The 27,495-nt window shown below is 37.1% G+C and overlaps 1 long non-coding RNA gene across 3 annotated transcripts in view; it reads left to right on the top strand.

Moving 5' to 3' along the window:
* LOC140691904 (uncharacterized) overlaps positions 1 to 26,647 on the top strand; it is a 33,171-nt gene extending 6,524 nt beyond the window's left edge. For 2 of the 3 annotated variants that reach the window (XR_012067523.1, XR_012067522.1), the window contains 8 exons: positions 1,055 to 1,111; positions 2,425 to 2,484; positions 11,304 to 11,419; positions 17,241 to 17,570; positions 18,190 to 18,328; positions 20,413 to 20,484; positions 23,128 to 23,246; positions 26,096 to 26,647. This is a non-coding gene — a long non-coding RNA (uncharacterized lncRNA). The remainder of the gene's footprint in view (positions 1 to 1,054; positions 1,112 to 2,424; positions 2,485 to 11,303; positions 11,420 to 17,240; positions 17,571 to 18,189; positions 18,329 to 20,412; positions 20,485 to 23,127; positions 23,247 to 26,095) is intronic. The other variant, XR_012067524.1, reaches the window with a different exon arrangement.
* Positions 26,648 to 27,495: the final 848 nt, after the last annotated feature.

The following is a 27,495-nucleotide window of genomic DNA, read 5'->3' as shown; positions in this document are numbered from 1 at the left end:
TGCTTTTCCTATTGGGGCACAGGCTTTGTTATGCACACAGTCATTCTGAGAAGACAGTGGTTTTGGTGGAGTTCTCTTCGACTCCTTTTCTTAATGATCTCTCTGTCAGTCTATCTACCTCCATGTGTACCGCACCCAGCCCTTAGACTTCCTAACTGCAAGCAGATTATTACGTAGTTTTCAAAATGCTATAGGCAAAAAGTGCTCCAGAGTTTGATCTAAATAATTCCGTCTCTTTTGCACAGGTAGTTTTGAGGCAAGTCTTTGAGGTTTGTTTAGATAGCACGAGGGCTCTTAGTAGTTCTCTCTCCGCCTGGTTCTCTCTGGCGAGCAAGCTGGACTGTTTCTCAGCTTATTCCTCGCAGAGTGCTACAACCTCGTTTTATTGACTGATCATCAAAATCTGTCTTGTTTGTGGTGGGTTTAACATAGCCTACACTCTGTTACAAATAAAGTCTTATTTTTTAGAGAGAGCATTCATATTCTCTGTTATTCAGGGTAGCCTCTCACACTGGGCAAAAATAGTAGAATCACTAATCTGGAGCTGTCACTAAAGGCAGGACTGCTTCTCTCAGGGTGACATTTGTGCTATGCAAGCCGGGCGCTTGTCAGTGTCAGTAGATCTTGTTCTTCTCCACTTGCCTCACCTGATGTGGAGCCAAAGCACAACAATCAGTCTACTGCAAAGTATATTAGAGATCCAGTACTCTTAGACACTGTGCCTGCAGTAGAACCTCCAGTCTATGATAGTAAGCGGAGTGGTGGGACAGCGCCCCGAAGTTCTCACCACGTGTGTTTAGAGAAATGCTGGAGGATTGCAACTTCCATGAGTACACTGTAGCTCTTGATAGGGAGCTAGAGATAGAGACAATCTAATTTTTACGCCATAGTCACCTTAAAGACTAAAACCCCAGCCTCTGGTCTCCATTTACCATATCTGTGTACCTATATTGTGGTGTCTTGGACTCTGATTTTCCAGGGAAATGCAGGCACCATATAGTATATCTCAGAATGAAAATAATGCAATTACATGTTTTAAACAATGTCGTTTCAGATAATGACCCAGAAATCCCAAGAGCTAAAGGAACGTAAGGGTGTCCTCCGGTGTCAGGTACATTTTACATCTTGCAGATCACTCCTGTTAAGTGCATGGGCTTTGTACACTCTGGGGTCTGAGGAAGAAAAACGATTTCTACTTTTCTCCATCCTACCACCTACTGTTTATTGTCTTTTTCTTTACATCTAAGATTGTGTGTACTTTCCCTGATTATTCTGTTTCTCTGGAGTTGAGGTAGGTAACTCAGGTACAGGGACTCATACCATGTAAGTCAAGCATGGATTGGTGGCATGAAGTAAATTTACTGCTTAATTAATGGGTCTGGGGAATACAAACTGCTTGTTAATGCTTTATATACAACAGTGGGAAAAGGAATAGGATAAGGCATGCAAGGATATTTCTTCCATAAGCAGCAGAACCTAACAATAAGAATTAATATTTATCAGTTCTGAAAAACTGCCATATGGAATGTCTACTATGTAAGTGGCCAGCACCCAGGAGGGGGTATGAGGAAGGACAGTGGAGCTGGTACAGGTCCTATGTACAAATTCCACTGATCACTGAAAATACTAAGGGACTGCTTCGAAGGCACATTAGTTGTTGTTTAGGCAGGGCTGCCATCCCTGGACATGCTGTGTGTGGTACTCGACTGCAGGGAGTGACAATCATATATAATTAAAAATGACTGACATCTCTGCTAGGGGAGAAATACCTGACACGTGTGGCTTATGTGATGACACTGTAGGTGCACCGGGGCTGTTTGGTTACTTGCAGGGGGATAATTTCCCTTGAGTCCAAGCATGCCGCTCTTACACGCCTTCCATGCCTGTAGTGGATTATTTCAGAGAACTCTTTTCAGGTGCCTTATCAGAGGCAAGGCCTAAGAACATAAGATTCCCTAAAAGCATCCCACTGAGTTCTTCTGATATTCAATCCAGTTTTCTAAATTTGCTTGCCTGAAATAAGAAGGCTTTTTGTGCTATTGTGCTGTCCCATTCTGCAGAGCCTATTCTCTACCCTAAGGAACAAATCTGTTCAATTGTTCTATCTATTAGCTTCCCTCCCATTTTTAAGCCTTCTCCTTAACCCTCTGAGGCTCAAAATATTACCTATCTCAGGTATGGTGATAATTTTCTGTCTGTATTTCTTCCTTCCTTCCTTCCTTCCTTCCTTCCTTCCTTCCTTGTCTAAAACATGCTTGGTTTTAAAAAAGAATGTTTCAATCCTATGTAAGTCGCCAACTTATTAGGGTTTGTGAATCATACTGAGAAACTTGTACTCTGTGATATTATTTTTTGTTGTCAGTCTTTAAAAAATTCATGTATCTTTAATCTTTCTGTCACTTTTCTTTTGGTGTCCCTTCCTAGTGCAGTGAGGAGAGAGAAAAAGCGAAGGCAGAAAAGGGAGAGAGAAGGAGATAATTCTTGGTAAGTGGTCTTTTTTTCACTCCTGGATCTGAGGAGGAAAAGGGATTTCTACTCTCTCCGTCATACCTACCATGATTATTCTCCCATTCTCCGCTTCTAAGATCCTGTGTATTTCCCCTGCTTATTCTGTGGTTCAATAGTTGAGATATGTATTCATGTGGAAAGATTCAGATCTTTGGGTGATAAGCATGGGTTGGTGATACACAGTGTATTTTTTGATAAATGATTGAATTTGGATAATACAAACTACTTGTTAATGCTTTATATATAACATTGAGAAAACAAACCAGCTAAGGCATCCAAAGTTATTTCTTCCATGAGTAAGAGAAGAACCTAACTGGAGGGCTTAATGGTTCTTAGTTCTAAAAAGTGTCTTGAGAAAACTCTGAACTATGAGTAGTTAACACTTAGAGAAGGATGGATGGGGAAAGACAGTTGAGCGAGTGCTATAGTGGTCCTTAGTACAAATGCCAGTGGCCACTCACAGCCTAAAAATACTGAGGGGTTTGCAAAAGGAGCATGAAAGGGTGATTAGGCTGTGTTACCATCATTAGATGTTCTTCTTGTGGTACTCTACTCCAGAGAGCCTCAATCACGTATAATTAGATGTGATTGATACCTCTGTGGGTAGAGTAATGCATGACATGTACAACGCAGATGGTGGCACTGTGGGTGTATTGGGAGTGTTTAGTTGCAAACAGCAAACGTTTCCCTTAGCACTCTCTCGTCTGTGGGACTAGCTCTGAGGCAAGTCCTAGGAACTGAAGGTCCTGGAAAAAGCTTCCCATTGAGTTTCGTCTTGAGTTCCTATCCCTTTTACCAAAGTAGTGTGACTGAAATGAGAACAAAACCTTTCAGCACTTTCATGGTGTTCCTCACTACTTGTAGGTTTTAGTTTTTTGGTACCTATATCCTACCCCAAACCCCCCAAATGGTAAAATGTTCTTACCCATTTCTCCCCTTCCCATTTTCAAGACTTTTCTTTAGACAATGGAAAATTACGTTCTGCTTCTCAGGTCCCTAGCCTGTTGAGGCTTACTTTTTTTTTCTCTTGGGTATTGAAGCACCTTATTTTTTCACAGGACTAGAAGATACCCATTCTTATAAAAATATGTTTAAATCTGGTCTAAGTCATCACTTCATCAAGGATTGTACATAGCACCCAATTTTATTCTTTGGTATTATTTTATTTGGTTTATTTTAAAAATTAAGTATCTTTTGCTTTTCTGGAGAGGGGAGGCTTGGAGATGATAAGCATCATATGCCTGAGTGCCATTGTGTGAACTGGAGAAACATTTTAGGAATAAGAAACTAATTTCACGTTCTTATGTTGTACAGAGGGAGGTGATCTAATGCCTCCCTCTAAGTTTGGTCAGGGAGTTGAATTAGAAACAACTCTTTGCAACATTTTGTGACAAATATAAGGAATAAATTGTATGGATACCCTACCTTAATCCTTTGGGAAATTGTAGTTAAGAAGAATAGAGATACATCTAGATCTGAAGCTGATATATGTTCCCATTTTTACTTAGTTACATTTTTATGTGGGTTCAAACTAGAATAACATTCTTCTTGTTGTCTGACATTCAGGCCGTGGCAGTTTGGATCTCAACAAATAGAAAGCCCTCACTTTTCCCTGGCTTGCTAGAGAGGGAGGCCTACCTTTGACCCTGCCTCTTTCCTTTTACAGTGGATAATGGTAGCTATAAATCGGTACAAATTACTGAAGCCACCATAATCTCATTGTTTATATATAAATAGTGGATAAATCTGTAGCTTTTTTGTTAAATCCTCTTCCTGGTGAATTAGATGACTAAGCCAGACCAACATATGAATGTAAAGAAAGATTGAGGACATGGGTGGTGGAGACTGAGGTCAAATTTTCTGCTTAACAGTTCTCGAAGACCTTCAGAGTCTATAGATACTGGGAAAATTTCTTGTCTACTCTGTTTCATCTGATAATATTCCTATTATGAATAAAGAAGAAAGGGCTATGACCACACATAGCAGCCAACTTCAGGGCAAATGATGATTGGGTGAATATAAATATTTTGAGTTTTCTATGTTTATGGATAATGTGGGACTTCCTACAGTTCTGTAAGCTGCAGACTTAACTCATTTTAGGCTAATGAAGCCAAGATAAGACCCTGAATTCAGGAGGGCTTGGGGAAATTCAGTTTAAGTGTTCCTGACTTCTTAACTTGCTTTCTATCCTCATTGTGAGTAACATGGACAGGTATGTGTTTTCACAAATTTTCCAATTCCCTAATCCATAAGCTTTTCCATAACCTGGTTTTCATGCTTTTAAAACAAGATTTTTTTTTTGGTCTTGGAATCTATTTGCCTCCTTCCTTCCATTTTATCTTAGAGTGTTTGTCCAGGCCAGAAAAATATATACACTTGGAGGCCTGTGGCTCAGAATGGAAAGTTTAGAAAAAGATCCTCTCTGATAGAAGGCTGATAATTTCAGGGATGAGAGGAAGAACAGGGCATTTCTACACAGTAAGCCCATTTTCTTTCTTGGAAATCAATCCAGGTAAATTTTATATTTTGTTTCTTCTCTGGGGAAGGGGAAAGAAAAGAAATTTCTGCTTTCTACTTGTTGTCAACTACCAATTCCTCCCTCCTTGTCTCACTTGGCATTTATGCACGATTTCTCTGCTTCTTTTGTGGTTTTGTCATTAAGGTTTGAAACTCCAAACAAGGGTGTATTTATTGTTCAATTGCTATATAGAAAATTAATCCACATTAACAACTTAAAAATGCACACTTACTATCCCTTAGTTTCTGTGGGTCAGAAGTGTGTATGTAACTGGGTTCTCAGCTCAAGGTCTCTCTCACAAGACTGAAATAAAGGTCTCAACTGGAGTTGTGAAATCATCTGAGCTCAAGGTCCTCTTCCTAAACTGGCAAAATTTACTTTCTTTTACCCATAGAACTAAGGCTCTCATTTTCTGGAGATCCCCTGCTGTTCCTTGCCATGTGGTGCTGTCTACAACATGGCAGTTTGCTTCTCAAGGCTGCTCTCTCTTGTCTCTTGTCTCTGTATCATCATTCATCATCTTCTTTTTCTTCTCGTCCTCCTTGTATTTCTTCCTCTTCCTCATCCTCTCCTTCCCCCTGTTCTTCCTCCTCCTTCTCCTCTTCTCTTCTTTCTCCTCCTCCTTCACCTCCTTCTACCTCCTCTTCTCCTTCTTCTTCTCCCTCTTCTCATTCTCCCTCTTATTCAAGCCAACACCTCAATTGTTTCCAACAAGGCTGGGAAAAACATTCAGACAACTCATTAGATCCTTTCATCTAAAAGGAAGTGGAAAGGGGAGGATTAGACACAAATATTTACTCTGGTGAAAATCCAGACATGTATTTTCAAGCTAAAGACATTGATAACATATTGGCAAGTTCTTGTCCCCACTTACGTGAACCATACCAGCTACCCAGAATATCCTAGTGGTAATGAATATGTTCAGAGAGAGATGATAGTGAGAAGATACTATATCCTATTTTAAAGAGCTTACTTAATTAGATCAGGTTCCCTCAGGATAATCTACCTTTAGAGTACATCACTTCAAAAGATTAATAACCTTAATTACATCTGTAACATCCATTTTGCTATAAAACATAACATAATCAAGTGAATGATAACCCATAAAATTAAAAAGCCCTGCTCACACAGAAAGGGAGAAACTTATGCAGGGCATGTCCATGGGGATTCATCTTGTGGAGACCAAGAATTCTGCCTTCCACTAAGGGACGTGGAAATTTGAGGTTGAAGTTTAGGATGTAAAAGGATGTGGCGGGTGTACTGAGGTGAACTTCAACTTTGGAGGAAAACAAATCATATATAAACCATAATTTGTAATGACTTTAAATTCAATATTCATCATTCATTCATAGATGAGGCTATATCTTATCCAAGTGAGAGAAGAAAGGATCATTCTCTCTCAGCCTGAAAACCTGCAAATCAAGCGTGCAGCAGGTGAGGGGATACTAATGCAGGGAGAGATGCAAGAAGGAGGGCATTGGAGTGGGTGTTTCTTATACCTTTTTTATAAATCCTGGGGGCCACACATGGAAGCATCAGGTGACTATGAAAGTAGCATGGCTGGGAAGATCTGGGCAGTCACCGCATTTAACCATACTTTGTGAAGTGCCCCACTCCAAAGAGTGCCATTCAAGTATACTAAAATATGATTGGCACTTTTTTGAGTGTCGTAATTCACAACATGTACAACCACATGTGGTGGCCCTGTGGGAAGATGGTGTGGTTGTCTGTGCACAGCTGCACTCACTTTGGCCAAATCACTAATCTCTCAAAAGACTCAAGTGCTGCTGAAAAGACTAGACCTAGGATCTGACGGCACTTGGAAAATCTTCCCATCCAGGTTCTTCAAACATTTACATATGTTTGTCCAAAAAGGACCTGAGACATTGGAACAAGATCTGGGTTTGGCCCATCATTCTCTTTCATCCTTTTCTCTCTTCTGTACTAATGCCATTTCTCTTCTAAAGAACCTAGAAGCTCCTTCTTCTTTAATATCCTCTATATCACTATATCAGCAGCAGTTCAGATGGGACCAGAACTTTTCATTCAGTTAGTCTCTTTGCACATTTTATTTTAATTTTTTTGTTTAGTTAATGTGAAATATAAAGATTTGTTGAAGTGGTGAGAGCTTTCGCTTTTCATGCCTTTAGAACTAAAGACATATTGCATAGACTTTTCTCTCTGTTCTTAATGGATCCTATCTTAATCCAGCTTCTTCAAAGAGAGACTAAAAGAGAAAAACAGAGAAAGGTAAAAGATGGCAAACATCACAGCCCTTGGGACCATTTCAGTACTGCAGCAATTCTTGGGAAACACTTTGTATATTGTACATTTTATGATAGAGAATTAGTATACCCTGATTCCCCCAGCCTTTGAATCATTGGCAACTGATGTTTGTCAATATTGCTCTCTGTCTCCAAACAGCCACTTATCTCACTTCACCTCATATCACACATATTAATTAGCTTTTACAAATATATTCAATAATGTGGTTAACACCCACACATTTCTATCAGCCTCCAAAATCCTTCCTGTCCATTTGCAGTTAATCCCTTTCCCTCACTTTTGGACTCTGGAAACAATGAATCTGCATTCTGTCATTGTAGTTTTGTGTTTTCATAATCTTGGATAAGTGAAATCATACAGAATATGTTAGGCTACTTTCACTTAGCATAATGCACTTAGTAGCCCTGAAGTTGTTGTGTGTGCTTCTTTTTATTGCTAAGTAGTATTCCATGGTATGGATGTACCACAGTGTTTTGTTTTGTTTTTTTCCCATTTAGCTATTGAAGGACATATGAGTTGTTCCTAATTTGGGGCAATTAAGAATATAACTGCTATAAGTAAGTATATCTTTTTGTGTAAACACAAATTTTAATTTCTCTAGAGTAAATATCTAGGAGTGGGATCACTGAGCCATATGTGAATGTTTAACTTATAAGAAGCTGCTAAACATTTAAAGTCAATGTACCATTTTGAACTACTGCCAGAAATGTGTGATATCTCCAGTTGATCCACATCCTACTTCTTAATTCTTATGAGGATCTATTTCTGGGCTCTCTGTTCTATACCATTGATCTATTTCTCTATTCTTTCACTAATACTCTGATTACTGTAGCTTTATAGTAAGTGTTGACATCAGACAGTGTTAGTCTTCCAACTTTATATCTATTTTTAAAATTGGTTTGGCTATTCTGGCTCTTTTGTACTTCCTTATAAATTTTAGAATCAAATTTTTGATATTTATAAAAATTCCTGATGAGATTTTTGATTAGTTTTAAGTTGAATTCATTGATCCATGTAGAAAGATTTGACATCTTACAACACTAACTCTTCCAATCCATGAGCACAATATGTCTCCATTTGTTTATAGCTACATTTATAATTTTCACTCTACACTAAATGGTGCTATTTTTAAATGTTTAAATCAAAGTTGTTCATTCCTAGTAGATCGAAATGTCATTTATAGTTTGCTGCCCATGTCTCAGGGATCATTGTCCTTCACTGCCTGATTTCTGGTATCTTATAAACTGTTTCCTACATTTTGGCAGTTTTTCCATTGTTTCAGGTGGGAGGATAAATTTGTTCCCGTAATATCGTCTTGGCAAAACACACACAAATAGGTGGTGGCCCTAAGACTGGCAGGTGTTTATCAGCATTCAGAGAGCTCCTTTCTTTAGAGCCTAGGTACTCTTCCCCCACTTCAATACTGGGCTACTTCAGAAAACTTTCTTAAGTACCTCCTAAGGTTAAAACCTACAGGCTAAGATTCCATGGGAGAAGCTTCCCACATAGGTTATTCAGTGATTTAAATTCCTTTGTCTGAAAGTGGCCTGACCAAATGGAAAGAAGACTTGCTAGAATAGCATAACCTTTCTTTCTGTCTTATCACTCTTTTGCCACTCTGTAGAACCCAATTTTCTCCTTCTCCCCAAACTCTTAACTTTTTTTTTTAACCTATCAATTCCCTTCACTGTTTTCAAAACTTTTTCTTTGTTACTCTCTAAATTCTCTCCTGCTTCTCAGTTTCCCCACAGTTGGACCAAAACATTATTGAATCTCAGAAACTGAAACCACTTTTTTCTTCATGGACCTAAATATTTCCATTCTTTTAGATATACTTTTAAATTATAGATGATATTATCAAATGATCCAAAATTTCCCTCTTTAGACTCTTGTCATTTTTTCCCCTCAAATGTATATGTGAAGGGAGAAGGGCAAGAAGGAACCAGTGCTCAGATAGCCTTCTATGATGAAATATTAAGTTGGTTTTTATATCCCACTTTTGATGTCTCTTCTTAACCTAGCTGGGGAGAGAGCTTCAGAGAGTGAGAGAGTGCTGTCAGCCTTGGGAGTGGAGCAGTGCATGGAAATCAAGCTGTACATTTTATATCTCTACATAGGGGCTTCCGGATTCTCCTCTCTTTTAATCCACACTAGAGATTGACTTGACAACTTCTTTTTAGGGAAATTTGCTGCCTACCTTAAACAGAGGAATTTAGGTTAAAGGGGAAAGAAGAGGAAAACTCCTCTATTTTATCTATTAGCATTGCTAACTCTGAACAGCATGTGTGTACTTAGGATGGTTTTACTTTGTATTGAGGATGTGTGATTTTTTTTTCTTAATTATTTCTTGTTTTAGTTTGTTTTTTTTTTTTTGTCGAGGTGCTTATATTTTTCTGGGTGTTATATATTTGGGATTTTGGGAGGGGAATTTTTGAAAATTGTGGTTAAATATATATAACAAATTTTAACCCTTTTTAAGAGTACAATTCATTGGGATTAAGTACATTCGCATTGCTGTGCAACCATCACCACCATCCAGATCCAGAACTTTTTCATCTACCCAAACTAAAACTGTGTTCCCATTAAACAGTAACTCTCTGTTGACCCCTTACCCCTAGCCATTGATAACTTTATTCTACTTTCTGTCTCTATGAATTTACCTATTCTAGGTACGTCATATAATTAGAATAATACATTGTCTCTTTGTGATTGACATACTTTGCTTGGCATAATGTCTTCAAGGTTTATCCATGTTATAGCATGTGTTAGAATTTCATTCCTTTTAAAGGCTGAATAATATTCCATTGTATTGTATACCATGTCTCGTATATACATTCATCCACCAATGGACATCTGGGATATTTCCACCTTTTGGCTATTGTGAATAATAATGCTGCTATGAATGTTGATGTACAAATATTTGTTCCAGTCTGTTTTCAGTTGTTTTGAGTATATATCCAGAAGTGGAATCGCTGGATCATATGGTAATCTTATTTTCATTTTCTTGAAGAAAGGGGACACTCACTCAGGAAGGGTGGGAGAAGGACAGTGAGGCAGTCAGTCACATGCTGGAAATTCAACATTGGATGCAAATCACATGTGTGTATATGGGCAGGGCCACCAACTTCAGCTGAGTGTAGTGCCCTACTCCAGAGAGTGTCATTCACATACACTACAACATGATTGTCACTTTTTGGAGTAGAGTAATGCACATCATATGTGAAATATGTGGTGGCTCTGGAGGTGAGTATATGTGTATAGCTGCATATGCATAGCTGCCCTCCCTTGAGTCCAAGAAGCATCTCCCTTTGCTAGGCTACTTCAATTGACTCTCATAAGCAGGTTTTGAGGAGTAAGGCTTAGGGACTGAGGGCTCCTTGGAAAAGTCACCCATGGAGTTTTTCCAAGGATTTGTATATCCTTGTCCAAAGGAGATGTGCCTACATGGGTGTAAAATTTGTAGTGAGGACGTGGCTTTCCCTCTGTGCGTTCAGAGCTTCTACTGTTTGCAGAACCCAAGTACTTTTTACGCCCCTCCAAACCTCTAATCTGTTCTTTCCTAGCTGCATTCTTTATAGTTCCCAAGCTTTTCCCTTTTACTTTGGGGCTTTTCAAATTCCTTCCTGCTTTCCTTCCATATCCCAAAGCTCTTTACTCTCAAGATTGAAGATAAGTTGTTCCTCAGGGATTTGGATGCACTTCATTACTTGGAAAACTTTCTTCTAAAGCATATGTACGTCAATATGTTCATATATTTAAGTATTTATTTTAAATTCATGTTTTTGTATAGCTATATCAATTCTTTTGGAATTCACCATAACCATAGGGGTTAAGAAGATGCCTAGAACATTTAATTTGGTAGTTCCTTTTACTCTATTTAACATTTTGATTTTTGAATTCTGTGAAAGGATGAAGAGAAGGAAAGGTACTCATCTCAGACCTCCTGAGAATGAGAATGACACTTTGTCTTTTCCCTTTCATATTCCTTGAGGTGTTCCTTCTTAGCCAGAGTCTTTGCAAAGAAAGAAAAATCAAGAATCAGAGAAGATAGATGACATCAGACCCCCGGAGACCTTCTTCAGGACTGGAGCAGTGACTGAGAAGCAGGTTGAATACACTATTGTTCTGGGAAATGGGAGTGGGGAACTGTCATCCTGATGCCCCCTCCCAGATGAGCTCATATAACCCACATCACATTAGTGCATTGAACAGACAGGTAGAAATTTCTAGAATTTTGCCGTCATTTCAAATCAGTTACATGTATTACCCCACTACAAATCTTGGGGGAAATTTATAGTGTGACCAAGAGGAAAGGAATTCCTCTATTTTATGTCCCAGTATTACTACATTACTACCTATGTACAATCAATGCCTACTGCTTAAAAGGTGTGTTACCCTCTCATGAGCTCTATAGATTTCCCTGAGCAGAAACTCTTACATCCCCAGATTTGTCCCAGTCAGTGACAGTGATGCTATTGTAGATTGTTCTTAGATTGGATTGTGTGCTTATTTTTGAGAAGGTGTGAGAGTTTATGAGTGTGTGTTGGTGTTCATGAATTCATTATTTTGTTCATGTACATATTATATTGTTTGAATTTGGTTAGAGCTTTCAGATTGTTTTTGCTTAGTAATATTTTTTATTTAGACTTTGGTACCCGATTTTTTATTTATTTTTGTGATTATTCTGTTTCTTATGCTTTCATTTGCAGTCTGTGTGCAAAGTTAGTGTTTTTTGTTTCTGTTTCAGTATGCATGGCATTTTGGGTTGGTATTATTTGTATGCTTGAAGGAATTTTTTTTTTTTGCTAGAATTTTGACTTGCTTAGTGAATGTTTTAATTTTGGTTTTGTTGGGTGTGTTATTTTTTAATTATTTGTTTTGGGTTCAAGTCTGGGTTTCTTTGGTTTTGATTTGTTTATGTGTTTTGATTTATTATGAGATGTGCTTTGGAGTTTTAGTTGCGGTTTTGTGTATGTGTGTGTTTATTGTGTGCATTTTCTTTGTGTTTTGAGATTTTTAAATTTGTATGATTTTTTAAATGGATCTTGCTATTTTTCCCTTTAATATTTGTGGGTGAGTTCTTTAAGTTTTGTTTTGTGGGTGTTTACCTGTGTGTGTTGTATTTCAGTTTGGTTTGTGCAAGTTCATTTGGGTTTTGTATGTTTTGCCTCAGTGTCTATATATGCTTGAATGGTTTGGTATTTGCAGTATGTTTTTTCATTGATATATTCATGTATTGTTTTTGTTTGAACCTTGTTGTAGTTGTTTTATTTATTTTTTTAAATCCTATTTATTGAGCTTGACTTATATAGAGGATTGTTGGTAGGGATTTTTTCAAAAATCTTATTGATTTTGGTTTATTACTGATTTATTTGTGCCATGTTTTTCTGACTGATTTTTTTATTGTTTATAAAGGTTTTGGTACATTGGGGTATGAGTTGTTTGGAGGGACGGACTATTTGTGTAGTTGTTTGTTGATTATTTTTTAGCTTATTTTAAGTATTTCTTTTTTGAATTGTGTGTATGAGTGTGTATTTTTAATTTGGGGCTTTTTATATTAAGGGATGACTTTATTTTGGGAGATGACTTAATTTTATTCCATTCCTCTTCATTTCCATTTAAAAAGCATTATTAAAGTATATTTGGCATAATTTAAAGTCTGCAATTTGATACATTCTGCATGTTTATACACCTGTGAAATCATTGCCACAATCAAAATATGGAACTTTGTCCATTTTCTCCAAAAGATTCCTCCTGCCCCTTGGTGATCCCTCATTCCTTCCCCTCCTCTTACCACTACATGCCAAGGCAACCACTCATCTGCATTTAGTCACTACAGATTAGGTTTTATTTTCCAGATTTTTATCAAAATGGAGTCATAGAGTATGTAATCTTTTTTGTCTACTTTATTTCCCTCAGCATAATTATTTTGAAATTCATACATATTGTTATTGAATCAATAATTCATTTATTTTTATACCTGAATAGTATTCCATTGTGTGGATATACCACAGGTTTTTTTTTTCCTTAATGCATTCACCTGTTGATTATCATCTGTCTCCAGTTTGGAATGTTTTGGACTTTAACTCTTAGAAATAAAGTAGCTATGAGCTTCGTGTACAAGTATCTGTATGGAAATATGCTTTAATTCTCTTTGAAAGGCTGGATCATATAATGCAGTAGTCATATAGCTTTCTTTTTAAGAAACTAACAACCTGTTTTCCAAAGTGTTTGTACTGTTTTACATTCCTACTACCAGTTTACAAGAGTTTCAGTTGCTCTGCATCTTTGCTGATACTTTTTACTGCTAATCATTTTAATTTCAGACATTCAAACAGATGTGTCCTGGTGTTTTTGTTGTGGTCTCAATTTGCATTTCCCTATTTACTAATAATGTAGAACATCTCTTCATGTGATTAATCCCCATCCCTATACCTATTTTGGTGAAGTGCCTATTTAAATCTTTTATCAGTTTTTAATTTTTTGACTTCTTATTAATGAATATTGAGAGTTCTTTATAACTGAGTACAAGTTCCTTATCATATATATGATTTGCAAATATTTCTCCCATTCTGTACTATGAGGTCTTTTTATTCTTTTCAACAATATCTTTCAAATAGCAGAAGAACTTAATTTGGATGAGGTCCAATTTTTCAATTTTTTCTTTTATGGCTCATGCCTTTGATCTAAGAATTATTTCCCCAATCAAAATTGGCAAAATTGAAGAGGACCTTTACCAGAACTCAACCATGCTGGCTCCCTGATCTCAGACCTCCAGCCTCCAGAACTGTGAGCAATAATTTCTGTTGTTTAGAAGCTACCCAGTCTATGGTACTTTGTTAAAGAAGTCTGAGTGGACTAATACAAATGAGATGGGTAAGAACTCTGCAACCTCTGTCTTTAGGTGTCCAGTGAGAAGGTCAGGGCTGTGATGAGAGTGGTAGAATTCATCTGTGAAATCACCTGGTCCTGGACTTTGCTGGAATTTTTTAAATTACTGATTCAATTTCAGTACTGGTAATTGGGCTGTTCATATTTTCTATTTCTTCCTAGTTCAGTCTTGGGAGATTGTACCTGTCTAGAATTTGTCCGTTTCTTCTAGGTTGTCCATTTTATTGGTGTATAGTTGCTTGTAGTAGCTTCTTATGATCCTTTGTATTTCTGTGATGTGGATTGTAACTTCTCTTTTTTCATATCTGATTTTATTGATTTGGACCCTCTCCCTTTTTCTTTTGTTGAGTCTGGCTAAAATTTATCAATTTTGTTTATCTTTTCAAAGAACCAGCTTTTAGTTTCATCGATCTTTTCTATTGTGTTTTTAGCCTCTTTTTCATTTATTTCTGGCCTGATCCTTATGATTTCTTTCCTTCTACTAACTTTGGGTTTTGTTTGTTCTTCTTTCCCTGGTTGCGTTAGCTGTAAGGTTAGGCTTATTTGAGATTTTTCTTGTTTCCTGAGGTAAGCTTATATTGTTATAAACTTCCCTGTTAGAACTGCTTTTGCTGTGTCCCATAGGTTTTGGATCATCATGTTTTCATTTTCATTTGTCTCTAGGTATTTTTTTTATTTCCTCTTTGATTTCTTCAGTGATCCATCGGTTGTTTAGTAGCATATTGTTTAGCCTTCATGTATTTCTGTTTTTTTGCAGTTTTTTTCTTGTAGTGGATTTCTAGCCTCATAGCATCATGGTCAGAAAAGACGTATGCTATGCTTTCAGTTTTCTTAAATTTACTTAGGCTTGTTCTGTGGCCTAACATGTGATCTACCCAGGTGAATGTTCCGTGTGCACTTGAGAAGAATATGTGTTCTACTGCTTTTGAGTGGAATGCTCTATAAATGTCATTTATGTCCATCTGGTCTAACGTGTCATTTAAAGTCTGTGTTTCCTTGTTGATTTTCTGTCTGGATGTTCTGTTCATTGATATAAGTGGTGTATTATGGTTCCCCATTATTATTGTGTTACTGTCGATTTCTCCTTTTATGTCTGTTAACAGTTGCCTTATATATTGAGATCCTCCTATGTTAGGTGTATATATATTTTTACAACTGTTGTATCTTCTTCTTGGATTGATCCTTTGATCATTATGTAGTGTCCTTCCTTGTCTCTTGTAACAGTCTTTATTTTAAAGTTTATTTTGTCTGATATAAGTATTGCTACTCTAGCTTCCTTTTGATTTCCATTTGTGTGGAATACCTTTTTCCATCTCCTTGGTTTCAGTCTGTGTGTGTCTCTAGATCTGAAGTGAGTCTCTTGTAAGTGACATATACATGGGTCCTGTTTGTTTTCATCTATTAAGCCATTCTATGTCTTTTGATTTGAGCATTTATTTTTAGAAATTCTTTATCCTAAACTTCATTCTGAGTTTGCACAGTTGCATATTGTCATAAGAGTTGAAAACACCTGGAGAAACAGAATGGGAAGGTGGTGAAAACGCTCTCAGCAAACAGATCTCATATGAAAGCTTAAAGGTATGAGAGGTTGAATGAAAGCTGCATGAGGCATATCTTGAGCAGGGCTGCCACATTCAGCCACATTGTGTGCAGTGCCCTACTCAAAATGGTATGATTCACACAAACTAAACTATGAAGTTTGCTTTTGAAGTAGAGTAATGTACAACATGTACATCTACATGTAGTAGTCCTGGGTGTGGGGGTGGAGCTTCAGGCACAGAGCTGCCCTCCTATGAGTAAGGCACCACCTTCAGTGCTGAGCTATTATATGCAGAGGACTCTCAGAAACACATCTTTAGAGGCCAGATCCAACATAGCAGCATCCCTGGGAAAAGCTTCTTGTATGCATTATTCAGAGATTTGCATCCTATTGTTCTAAAAATGCCTTTTTTAATGGTTGAATAAGATTTTACTATATATATATATATATCTATATATCTATATATCTATATATCTATATATATATATCTCCCACATTTTCTTTATATATTCATCTATAGAGAGACACCATGTAGGCTGTTTCCATATCTTGGCTATTATAAATAATTCTACAGTAAACATGGGGGTGCGGATATCTCTTTGAGATAGTGATATTATTTCCTTTAGATAAATACCCAGAAGTGGAATTGCTGGAACATATGATAGTTCTACTTTTAATTTTTCTCAGGATACTCCAAACTGTTTTCCCACCAAAAATGTACAAAGATTTCCCTTTTTCCATATCCTTGCCAGCATTTATTATTTCTTGTCTTTCTGATAATATTCATTCTAACAGGTATGAGGTGATATCTCATTGTGGTTTTGATTTGCATTTTCCCTGAGGATTAGTGATATCAAGCACCATTTCATGTAACTGTTGACCATTTGTATGTCTTCTTTGTAAAAATGTTCATTCAGGTCCTTTGCCCATTATTAAATTGGACTATTTGAGTTTTTTGCTACTGAGTTGTATGTTTTCCTTATTTATTTAGGATATTGACTCCTTATCAGATAATGTGGTTTTCAAATATTTTCTCCCATTTCATAGGTTGCCTTTTCAATTTTTAACTTCCTTTTATGTGCAGAAGCTTTTTAGTTTAGTGTAGTCCCGCTTGTTTATTTTAACTTGTGTTGCCTCTGCTTTTGGTATCTTATCCAAAAAATCATTACTAAACTACTGTCAAGGAGCTTTTCCCGGTGTTTTTCCCTAGGAGTTTTACAATTGCAGGTCTTACGTTTAAGTTTTTAATCCATTTTAAGTTAATTGTTGTGAGTAGTGTAAGATAGAGGCCCAATTTTATTCTTTTGCATGTCAATATTCAGTTTTTCCAATGCCATTTATTGAAGAGACTATCCTTTCCCCACTGTCTGTTCTTGGCACTTAGTTGACTATGCATGAATGGGTTTATTTCCGGTATGTCTATTCTGTTCTTTTGATCTATGTACCTGTCTTTATGCCAGTTCTTTAGCTCACTTTGAAGTTTTACTCTTAACCCAGAGTTGTCACAGAAGAGAGGAGGAGAGAGTAAGCACTAGCCCCTGCAAGCCATTACAAGACTGAAGCACAACCTGAGAACCAAGGTGTAAATGTTACATGCCCATATCAAGGAATGGGCCATAACCTGATAACCTGATGCCACATCACCTCCCAGAGAAGCTCTTTAAATCAGATCAGGCTGTTGAGAAGGCACCTGATATATGTGGATTTCGTTGTCTATCTCCAAGTCACCGTGGACCCTAAAAGCCTCACCCAGTGCCATGAGAAAATTTAGGCTGTAGTGAAGAGAAAAGAAATTGTTCTATTCCATCTCTTAACATTGTTATCAAGGTACCACATCTGTTTACTTCTTACAGTGTCCATTCTTTTATTTTCTTACATGCTCAGCATTTCCCTATGCAGTAGGTGGCATCTAGCCATAATATGTGCTAGGTTGCAGCAGGACCTTAGAGAAGTTTGGTCTCAGGTTTTGTTTGTGTTTATTGAGGAGTAAAGTAATTTTTTGTGTGTATGTTTTTGGGGCATTGCATTTGTGTGTGTGAGGATATACTCTATATTTTTTTTGGTTTGTTTCCATTTTATTTTTTTTAATTAATTCTTGTTTATGATGTTTTTGTTTATTAAAATTTAGTTTGTGCATTATTTTTTGTTGCTATTTTATGTGCTTGTTTGCTTCTTTGGTTTGTTTCCTGTGCAGTCTTGTGTATTTGAATTTGTTGTATTTTGTGCATTCTTTTTACTGCTCTGTTGATTGGTATTTTTAAAATGTGTGTTATTTAGAATTTTCAGTAGTATTTTTAATTTCTTATGTTTGCACTACACTATTTTTTGTGGATTATCTTTTGGTTTGTTTCATTATCTGCATGTTTATTTGCATGTGTTGCTTTGTCTACATGTTGACTTTCAGACTTTCACATGTGTAATGTTGCTGCTGTTTCTGCTGCTGCAGCCCTCCATGTATGATCAGAGGATGCCAAGCTGAAGCCCACGTGGTGATACAAGGAAGACTCATGGTGTGAAGAAGAAGATAATTCTCTCAAGCAGTTCCATCCAAGCTCTATCTGGTCTGCAATATCTAAATGCGATGAGTGAGTTGTGTGATTCTTTCTACTAAACAACTGACTTTGGGGAGGTACAACATCATTTTGCATGTGGCAGCTAGGTCAAAATGAAAATAAGCTGAATAATGGAGGCACATATTCTGTGTCCATGAGGAAGAGGGAAAAGGAAAGGAGGAAGGCTTATTCTCTCTCAGTCCTAAAATCTGTCTCATTAAATGCACAGCAGGGGAGGGGATAAGCAGTCAGGGAAAGGAAGAAGAGAGAGGAGAGTATGTTGGTTATTTTCTAGATCTTTTGGGTATATTCTGCTGATTACTCATTGGCTGAGTGTTGGGGTATTGATTAAACTGCCATAGTGAGGGAAGGTGCTTTTTTTGTGGTTTAGATAGGGTCACCACCTTTAGCTATGCTGTGTGCAGTGCTCCACTTCAGGAATTGCCATCCATGTGGCTAGAGATATGATTGGCATCTCCTAGAGTGAAGTAATGCACAACACGTACGATGTCAGTGCTGGCCTTGGGAGAGGGGATATGGTCATGTGCTCATAGGTATCATTTTTTGAATCTTGGAACCACCCACCTAGTGCTGGTTCAACTCATGGGACCCTTTAAGAGCCTTCTATAACCTAGAGAAGGAGGGTCCCGGAAAAATGCTCACCTACAGGTTCTCCAGGGTTTTATATTGCTGTTAAAAAAGGTCAGGGCTGCCACCTTCAGCTACACTGTGTTCAGTGCCCTACTCAGGAAGGTGTTGTTTACATAGATTGATATGTGAATGGCACCTTATGAGTAGAGCAATGTATAACGTGGACAACATTTGTGGTGACATTAGTAGTGGTAGGTGGATATTTAGTTCCAGAGCTGCACTCCCTCGAGTCTGGGTACCCACCTTTCAGTGATGGGTCGCCTCCTAATACTCTCTGAAACACCTCTTAAAACACCTGATCCAGAATTTGAGGGCCCCTGGGAAAAGTCTCCCATGTGGGATCTTCAGGTATTTATAGCTCTTTGTCCACAAAAGGACTGACCACAGTTAGAACAGTATTTGGGGTATGAACATGAACCTTTATCTCTTGTATTTCTTAGCCTTTCCTCCCTGCGCAACCCAAATACACTTACTACTTTCAAAACTCCTGAAGAGTTTACACCTAATTGCTTTCCTCATAATAATCAAGCTTTCTTTTTTGGCAGCCAGAACACCCTCCTGCCCTTCCCTGCTGAACCCCAAACTCCTTTAACCCTCTTATGGAGTGTTGCTAGCTCTCTCTTCAAGGTTTAGATGCTCCACAATTCCTTTGAATATTCCTGTATACCCTTGATGATTTTATCACATTAGTAATACACACACACACACACACACACCCCTATTAAAGAAAGAGAGATTGAGATTGGTTTGTTATAAAGAATTGGCTCACTTTATTAGAGAGTCTAAGTCCCAAGTTGTTAATTTCCAAGATCTGCAGGGTGAGCTAGTAAGCTGGAGACCCAGAGTAACTAACCCAGGTTCCAGTCTGAAAGCTGGCAGAGTTGAGACTCAGGAAGAATTAATGTTTTAGTTCAAGTCCAAAGGCAGGAAGAAACTTATGTCTCAGCTCAAAGGCAGTCAGGCAAGAGGGATTCTCTCTTACTCAGTGATGGTGAGCCTTTTTGTTCTAATCAAGCCTTCAACTGATTTGATGAGGCCCAAAATTAAGGAGAGCAATCTGCTTTACTCCATCTACCAATTTGATGTTAATTTCACCCCAAAACACCCTTACAGGAGCACTCAGAATATGTTTTACCAAATATCTGGACACACTGTGGCCCAATCAAATTGACACATAAAATTAAACATCAAAAAATCCACCCCTTGTCAACTTGGAGCCCATATGCATCTCCTGAAAGCTTACTTAATCTCCAAATGAAGGCAATAACATGGTCATAATTCTTCCTAACATGATAAAACTATCTTGTGTACAACTGCAAATGCACTAACCCCTTCCCCGTAAGAGGAAGTAAAGTCCTTGAGTGATGTTTACTCTTCTCCTTGATATCCCATGACTGAAATACTATGATGTAAAGGTTAAAATATTTAATTACCATGATTTAAAGTCAATGCATCTTATGTTACAGGATAATGAGACAACAGAGAGAAGGAAGCAAGCAGATTTGCTGTATAGTATACACAAATACATTCATAACAAAGTAAGTTGGAAATACAATTACACATTTCTGTAACTGGTTATGTGATTGTAACTGTCATTTATAATTACCTCTTCCACTACCCATTCTGTATTTTCTCTGTCTTCAGCAGGCACTTCAGCTGATCATGATTCTTTACTTGGTAGGGTGATCCAAACCTTCTTTCCTGAAGATTCTGGGCCATCTGTAGTCCTGCCTGGAATGGATTGTTGTAGTTTTTCATTTATCTTAGTCACAGGTCCAGTAATACTAAGAGATGTCCTAAAGGATCTCCTATATTCCAGACATAATCTTCTTACTTCCATTGTAGAGTATAAATCCAGTTTCCTCTTGGTAGTCTTGATCAATCACCCTAACTCCCTTCTCAGACCTTTTGAAAATCAGGAAATATTGCATTGGCTTTTCTTTCTCCATGTTTTAAGGGTATCTCTTCTTAAGCCACAGCTGTCATGAGACACACACACAGAAATGAAATAGTTACCTAATTTACATTGCTGTATTAGGAAATGTGGAGTATCCTGATGCCTTCTTCCAGGAAAATTCCTTTAAATTACAATCAAGCATTGGTAAATGATGATTAGGGGATTTGCACCCCATGTCTCTCCTCACCTCAAGGTGTTGGGGGATGTATAGGTTATAATGAAATGGAAGGAAATTACTTTCTTTCTTAATAACATTATGTTGTACCACATCTGTCTACTGTTCATAGTGTCTGTTCCCATCCTTTCTGCACTCCAAAGGTTTCTCCAAGGGCTGGATCTTGTTACCCCAGTCTTTTCTTGTTGGTAACAGTGACTCTTTGACATTTGTTCTAAAGCTTTTTTTGTGTGATTATATTGTGGTGGGAGGTGTCGTATATGTGTTTGTGTATACCTTGGTGTGTGTATCCACACATCTGTGTGTGCATGGGGCATGTTGTATGGGGATTTTGTTATGTAGTTTCTGGAGTTTGGAGTTTGGTTTTTGTTATACTTTTACTATTCCTACCAGTTTGTTTTATGTGTAGGGTTTTGCTTTGTTTGATTTTTACTTCTTTTGAATTTTGTGAGTTTAAATTTATTTTTAGACTTCACATGCTCTTTCTTATTGGTATTCTGGTTGGTATTTTTTAATGCATGTTGATTGGAATTTTGTATTTTTTTGTTATTATTTTTGTTTCACTGTGTTATTTGTTGTGTTTTTATTTGTATATTGATTTGTGCATATGTTATTTGTTTGGACTTTGAATTGTGTGTTGCTAGAGTTCTTCTGATGACTTATCAGTTTGACTTGTTTTGCTTGTAAGGTTTTATTGTTTGTTTTAGATTATTATGCGATTAGATGTGTCTGTGCATCTGTGTGTAGCTTCATGGTGTAATGGGTCTTAGAATCTCCTACTATGTGCTAGGTTGCTACAAAGACTTCTCTGAAGCTACTACTGATGGGTGGGTGAAATAGAGGAGAAGAAATTGTACTCATGCTAATGATTGAAGGAAAGTTTAGAGTTGTTATTCTTTCCGCTTAAGAAGTTTAAGGAGGCATGTCAAGAGCTCAAATACTTCAAGGAAGATAGAATTGGACAAAAGAGAAATTGATCTATGTAAATGTTTCTGTGTAATCTGACTTTGGTTACTTTTCATGAATTTTAATAAATTTAAAGAAAGGATCAAGATACTTAGAATCATTTTATTCTCTGAAATATGTTTCATTGACCATGACCAAGCCCTGGGACTGAGCTGTATACTGCCGTGTCTTTTGGGAGTTATAGATATTTAGTAGACTGATGGGAATGATGCACAGGAGCACCTGAGACAACGAATCTCCATTATTTTCCCATACCAATTTAAAATAAGTACATGGCTACTGTGAAAGATGCTTCTAATCATTCAGTCTTATTAAACTAAATGCAGAATAATCCAGCCCAGTACCATGTGTTGGAAAGTTCCCCATCAACACAGTTTCATTATATCTATAGTATCCAAATTAGATGGGGCATCTCTCTACTGTATTCTATTATTTCTATTAGAATTGCTTTGGAAAATTAGAAAGAAAGTAATATATCTTGAGTTGGGGCTAGGAAGAAACAAAACAGAGTCTAGGTGACCTGTTTCAGTTGGAAATTTCCCTTGAGAGCATGAATTTATGGTCATAGGCTATCATAAGTCTTTCTGTATTACACACAAATATTAGGGAATGTGTGATGTTTCTTACATTTAAAGAAGATAACTAGTTTTATGGACATTTGAAAAAACAAGGGAACAGATGCAGACAGGAAGACAAGGAGGCATCCAGATTACATTTTCCTCACTCTTATATTACCGTATATTTCAAAAGTAAGAAATGTAGCTGATATATATTTACACAAATGCTCTTATATCTCTTTTCACAAGAACTTCCAGAACCCATTTTTCATATTTTTAAATCAACCCTGTGTTTGTTCTGGTATTATCCCTTATATTTCCCTCTAACTTGTTCCAGGCTCAGTTTGTCAAGGAAATGCAGGCACCTAGTAGCATATCACAGAATGTAAAAATGTGGAAATGTGCTAATAACAACCATGCATCCAAAGAAAAGTTCAGAAAACTCAGGAGCTAAGAGGATGAGGCACCAAGAATATTCTCTGTCTTGTTGACAACTCCTGATAAGTAACTCTTTTATTCATTTCAGAGTCTAAGAAGGGAAAGAGTCCTCTACTCTCTCCATCCCACCAGCTACTGATTATTCTTCCATTCTTCGCTTCTAAGATCCTGCGTTTTACCTGCTTATTTTGTGTCTCAGGAGGTGAGGTAAGCAACTTAGGTAGAGGGACTCAGATCTTTAGGTGACAAGGGAAGAGTTAGTGTGATGGAATATATTTTCTGCCTAAATATTGAATCTGGGAAATGCAAATTACTTGTTAATAAACATATATAACAGTGGGAAAAGAATCAAGATAAGACTTGTGAAGATATTTCTTCTATGAGCAGGAGCACTTAAGAGGAGGTATTAATGGTTCTCAGTTCCTATAACTGTCATGTGAAAACCTCAACATGTGAGAGGATAGCACTCAGGGATGGATGGAAGAGAAAAGTCAGCAGTGTGGGTGCTATAGAGTTCCTTTGGACAAATGCTGGTGGCCACTCACAGCCTGAAAACATGAGGATGTATCTGTTTCCTAGGACACCCATAAGAAAGTACTACAAACTGTGTGGCTTTACCCAAAAGAAATCTATTGTTTCATAGTTCTGAAGGCTAGAATTCCAAAATCAAGGTGTTGGCAGAGGCATGCTCTCTGAAACTTGTAGGAGAATCCTTCCTTGCCTATTCCTGCCTTCTGGTGGTTTGCCAGCTATCTTTGGAATCCCTTGGCTTACAGATGAATAACTCCAGTCCTCCAACATCTTCACACCTTTCTACCCGTGTCTCTGTCTGTGCCTGTTCATCTGTTACAAGAATGTCAGTCACATTGGGTTGGATTAGGGACCCATCCTACTCCAGAATGACCACATCATAACTGCATCTGCAATGACCCCATTTCCATATAAGGTCACATTCTTGGGGGTTAGGACTTCAGCATACCTTTTTGTGTATGAGGAACTTAGCAAATCATCTCCCCCAAAAGGTAACAATGAAACAGGACAAAATTATCAAAGATGACCATTTAAGTCCCTGGAAACTGACCAAACACCAAACAGATGCAACAAAGTTAGAAACACTTATTCAAGAAAATCTGCTGAATTACAGTAAGGTCAGTTGAAGTTTGTGGCATTTTAGCCAGGGGCTATTCCCATCACACACCCCAGGGCTGTGGTGCATAAATTCTACCCTAGATAGTAAGACAGGCTGTAAGGACTGGCATCTCACTCTGTCCACCCTCTAAATTCAGCTCCATGACACAAAAGTTCTACCCAAAGACAAGTGCTATAGGACACTGAGACTGTCATCTCTGTGGTTCTGCCTGAAGTGGTTGACTTCATTCAGAGCAGATCATGGAAAAATCAGTTCCCAGAGACATCGTACAAAACAACAGAGATCTCATTGTTAAAGAGTCAGGGAAAGCTAACATCCCAGTGATACTACATGAGGTGGAGTTAAAAATGGCAGAGTAGCCAGAAATTTTACTGGGTAATCCTGTAAAAGAAGCTGCCAAAAACAGTTGTACTGTGGTCAGATTCTGCATGTATGGGTGAAAATAAAAAGATAGAAAAATACATGCAATACAAATAGCAACCATAAGAGAGCTAAAGTACCTGTACTAATATCAGATGAAGTAGAAATAGAAAGAGAAAATATTTCTAAAGAAAATGAGAAATAATTTATAATGGTAAATGATCAATTAATCAGGAATAAATAGTGTTTATAAACATGCACATCTAACAAAAGAGACCCATAATACAAAAAAAAATTAGGAGAAGAAACAGGTAATTTAACAATAATAGACAAAATTCATATGATCATCGCAATAGATGTAGAAAAAGCATTTGACAAAATTCAACCACATTGCTTGATAAAAGCCATCAACAAATTAGGAATTAGGAATAGAAGAAAACTTCCTCACTCTAATAAAACTCATCTATGAAAAACCTATAGCTAGCATCATTCTTAATGGTGAAAAATTGAAAATTTTCCCTTTAGGATTGGGAATTTTAAAAAGTCCACTTTTACCACTTTTTTTTTTTAACATTGTACTCGAGATTAAAACCAAGACAATTAGGAAGAAAAATAAAAGACATCCAGCCTGAGAAGGAAGTAATGGAACCATACTCATTCACAAACAACATGAACTTGTGGAAAATCCTAAAAAAAAATCCAAAAGCTAATATAATTAACAGATTCATCAAGATCAATATTTACAAATCATTGTGTATATATATACTAACAATAAACAATCTGAAATGAAATGAGGAGAACAATTCTAATTATAGAGAATCAAAAACAATAAAATATCTAGGAAAAATTTAACAGTGCAAGATTTGTAAACTGAAAAATGTGTAGAAATTTGGTAAAAGAAATTAAAGGAGACTTAAATAAATTTAAAGATAGACTGTGTTCATGGATTGGAAGACTTAATATGGCTAAGATAGTAATTGACCAGGTTGATACAACAATTTTAAATATATAGGCACTCAATATAAGTGTACCTAAATGTAAAAGGTAAATATTCGCCGAACTAAAGGGAGAAATAGACAACAATAAAATAATAGAAGGGGACTTCAATATTCCACTTTCCACGATAAATAGAATATCCAGACGGAAAATCAGTAAGGCAATAGTGGACTTGAACAATACTATAGATCAACTGACCCTAATAGACATACACAGAATGTATATTCTGCTCACATTCTTTTAAAGCAATATGGAACACGATCCAGGAGAGATCATATGTTAGGTGGCAAAACATATCTCAGCAAATTTAAGAAGATTGAAATCACTTTAGAGGTGGTCCACAGCCTAGCCTTGGTGGGCAGCACAGAGGGGTGCCTCTGTTGCCCAGGTATGAGGCAGTTCACTAGAGACTGTATGTTCCTGAGGCTGATGGCACCTCACGTAGCCTGAGCAGCATGCTCTGCCCCTCCCCACCAGCCTCCTTCTGTGCCTGGGGCCCATTGTACCTGCCCCACTACCTGACCAGAGCTCTTTGTGTCCCTTGGCCTAGAGAACAGCATGCCGCCTGGTGACTTCTGACACTGCCTGCCAGCCATTATCTAGATTCAAGGGGAATAATCATCAAGTTACATTGTGTGGTGAAGTGTGTGAGTCCTGTGTTTCAGGATGCCGTAAGAATGATATTCTTCTAATCTTGAAGGAAAGAGATGAAGATGCTCATTACCCAGTTGTGGTTAATGTCATGACCTTTTTAGAAACCAACCTGAAAACTGGGGAATGTTTCAACATATTTCCCAATGAAGGACTATTTTTGAAGATCAGCCTTGACAGTTCTCTACAAACTCGTGGTTGCCAGAGGGGAGGGGGATGGAAAGGGACAGACTGGGAGTGAAATTTGTAGATGATGAGAGGTATATATAGAATAAATAAACAAGTTTATACTATATAGCAAAGGGAAATATATACAAGATCTTGTAGTAGCTCATGGTGAAAAATAATATGAAAATGAATATATGTACATTCATGTATGACTGAAAAATTGTGCTGTACACCAGAAATTGACACAACATTGTAATCTGACTATAATTCAATAAAATTTAAAAAAAAAACCTTGACAATTCTCTCTAGTCTCTTTCTCAGTCTGAGGGTGTCTCCATAAAGCAAGTCTTCATGCCGAAATATTAGGTGAATCACTTAAGGATTTTACTGCCCTGTTATTCTCTAGGAAGATGCCGAGAAATTATAACACACTGGAATCAGAGCAATGAGATATAATTGACATTTATACTTAAAATGTATCCATCATATAGTTGATAATCCCTTCGTTTAAAGCAGAATAATGATTTTATACTGTTTTCTCTGGACATTTGGAAGGCTAGGATCCTAGCCATGCCAACTGAGGGGAGGGAATATGTATGGAGACAACAGTATACTTGTATGCCTATATATTTCTGTGTGTATATAAAATTATAATCCAAAGCAGCTTTATGAGCTTTGGTGACTACTAACAATAAAGGAATTGATAATACAAAGAATTAGAAAAGTGGTAGATGCTAACCAGGGATCTTCAAAACTATTTTAGGAAATTCATTATTTTTATAAGTCAAGATTAGCATTGTGCTGGCCATCTGTTTGTCACTCAATATGTTTTTGTTGAATGAATGACAGATTAATCATCTTAATTTTAAAGAAGCCACAGTAGAACAATCAGCAACTTGTGGTGGCAAATCTATGTCTTTGAATTTCTGCAATCTATGATTAAGTTGGAGAACACACATACCTTTTTGTTTAATAATAAACACTTTTTAGAAAGTGGGGATTTATAATCAACAAAAACCATGTATTGATTCCAAAAAGGTTGGGAGTCACTATAGTAGAATTTCTTGGAAACAAATTAAGATTCCAAAATAGACCATACACTTAAGTGAAAAGTAATATCTGAAATTATAC

Source organism: Vicugna pacos, chromosome X, assembly GCF_048564905.1.
Source record: "Vicugna pacos chromosome X, VicPac4, whole genome shotgun sequence".
NCBI classification, from domain to species: Eukaryota; Metazoa; Chordata; class Mammalia; order Artiodactyla; family Camelidae; genus Vicugna; species Vicugna pacos.
The sequence above is the reverse complement of the archived record's forward strand: the minus strand, read 5'-3'. Positions and strand labels throughout refer to the sequence as shown.